Source organism: Arachis hypogaea, chromosome 15 (assembly GCF_003086295.3).
Source record: "Arachis hypogaea cultivar Tifrunner chromosome 15, arahy.Tifrunner.gnm2.J5K5, whole genome shotgun sequence".
Lineage (NCBI taxonomy): Eukaryota > Viridiplantae > Streptophyta > Magnoliopsida > Fabales > Fabaceae > Arachis > Arachis hypogaea.
The window spans coordinates 61,842,101-61,844,442 of record NC_092050.1 but is presented as its reverse complement, the minus strand read 5'-3'; the positions used below and the strand labels follow the sequence as shown (position 1 = coordinate 61,844,442).

The 2,342-nt window shown below is 38.0% G+C and overlaps 1 non-coding gene across 1 annotated transcript; it reads left to right on the top strand.

Moving 5' to 3' along the window:
• Nucleotides 1-1,187: 1,187 nt before the first annotated feature.
• LOC112752157 (small nucleolar RNA R71) lies at nt 1,188-1,295 on the top strand. The gene has a single exon (XR_003176604.1). It is a non-coding gene; the product is annotated as a small nucleolar RNA R71 (small nucleolar RNA).
• The last annotated feature ends 1,047 nt before the right edge of the window (nt 1,296-2,342 follow it).

The following is a 2,342-nucleotide window of genomic DNA, read 5'->3' as shown; positions in this document are numbered from 1 at the left end:
ATTCCTGAACCGAGGTCACATAGAGCCTTAAAGATCATGGTGCCTATGGTACAGGGTATTATGAACTTTCCAGGATCCTGTTTCTTCTGAGACAATGTTAGTTGATCCAGATCACTTAGTTCATTGATGAACAAGGGAGGTTCAACTTCCCAAGCATCAATGCCAAATAATTTGGCATTCAGCTTCATGATTGCACCAAGAAACTTGGCAGTTTGCTCTTCAGTAACATCCTCATTCTCTTCAGAAGAGGAATACTCATCAGAGCTCATGAAGGGCATAAGGAGGTTCAATGGAATCTCTATGGTCTCTAGATGAGCCTCAGAGTCCTTTGGTTCCTTAGAGGGAAGCTCCTTATTGACCACTGGACGTCCCAGGAGGTCTTCCTCCTTGGGATTCACGTCCTCTCCTCTCCTTACAGGTTCGGCCATGGTGCTTATGTCAATGGCCTTGCACTCTCCTTTTGGATTCTCTTCTGTATTGCTTGGGAGAGTACTGGGAGGGATTTCAGTGATACTTTTACTCAGCTGGCCCACTTGTGCTTCCAAATTTCTAATGGAAGATCTTGTTTCATTCATGAAACTTACAATGGCCTTGGATAGATCAGAGACTAGATTTGCTAAATTAGAAGCATTTTGTTCAGTGTTCTCTGTCTGTTGCTGAGTGGATGATGGGAAAGGTTTATTATTGTTAACCCTGTTTCTTCCACCATTATTAAAGCCTTGTTGAGGCTTTTGATCCTTCCATGAGAAATTTGGATGATTTCTCCAGGATGAGTTATAGGTGTTTCCATAAGGTTCACCCATGTAATTCACCTCTACTATTGCAAGGTTCTCAGGATCATAAGCTTCTTCTTCAGAAGATGCCTCTTGAGTACTATTGGATGCAGCTTGCATTCCATTCAGACTCTGAGAAATCATATTGACTTGCTGAGTCAATATTTTGTTCTGAGCCAATATGGCATTCAGAGTATCAACTTCAAGAACTCCCTTCTTCATAGGCGTCCCATTATTCACAGGATTCCTTTCAGAAGTGTACATGAACTGGTTATTAGCAACCATGTCAATGAGTTCTTGAGCTTCTGCAGGCGTTTTCTTTAGGTGAATGGATCCACCTGCAGAAGTATCCAATGACATCTTAGATAACTCAGACAGACCATCATAGAATATATCCAGGATGGTCCATTCTGAAAGCATGTCAGAAGGACACTTTTTGGTCAACTGTTTGTATCTTTCCCAAGCTTCATAGAGGGATTCACCTTCTTTCTGTTTGAAAGTTTGAACATCCACTCTAAGCTTGCTCAGCTTTTGAGGAGGAAAGTACTTGGCTAAGAAAGCCGTGACCAGCTTATCCCAAGAGTTCAGGTTGTCTTTGGGTTGAAAATCCAACCATAATCTAGCTCTGTCTCTTACAGCAAAAGGGAAAAGCATGAGCCTGTAGACTTCAGGATCTACTCCATTAGTCTTAATAGTATCACATATCTGCAAGAATTCAGTTAAGAACTGAAAAGGATCTTCAGATGGAAGTCCATGAAACTTGCAGTTCTGCTGCATCAGAAAAACTAACTGAGGTTTCAGCTCAAAGTTGTTTGCTCCAATGGCAGGAATGGAGATGCTTCTTCCATGTAAATTGGAATTAGGTGCAGTAAAGTCACCAAGCATCTTCCTTACATTATTATTATTTTCGGCTGCCATCTCCTCTTCCTGTTCGAAAATTTCTGAAAGGTTATCTCTGGATTGTTGTATTTTAGCTTCTCTTAATTTTTTCTTTCAGAGTCCTTTCAGATTCTGGATCTGCTTTAACAAGAATGTTCTTGTCCTTGCTCTTGCTCATATGACAAAGAAGAGGGCACAGAAAAAATAATAATATGGATCCTTTATACCACCGTATAGGGATCCTTGGGTTAGTAAAAGAAAAGAAGGGAAGAAAATCTGAACTCAGAGAGAGAGGGGGTTCGGATTTTTGGAGAGTTGAAGGAAAGATGTTAGTATATCAATAAACAAATAGAAGAAGATGAGAGGGGGAAGTGAATTTTCGAAAACAGTTTTTTGAAAAAGAGTTAGTGATTTTCGAAAATAGTTTTTGAAAAAGGTTAGTAAATTTTTTTTTTCGAAAAATTTTTTAAAATTAAAAATAAAAATAATTAATTAATAAAAAAAGAAATTTTTGAAAAAGAGGGAAGATATTTTCAAAAATTAGAGAGAGAGAGAGTTAGTTAGGTAGTTCTGAAAAAGTTAAGAAACAAACAAAAAGTTAGTTAGTTAGTTGAAACAAATTTGAAAAGATAAGAAGTTGGGAAGTTAGAGAAGATATTTTGAAAAGATATTTTTGAAAAAGATAAGATA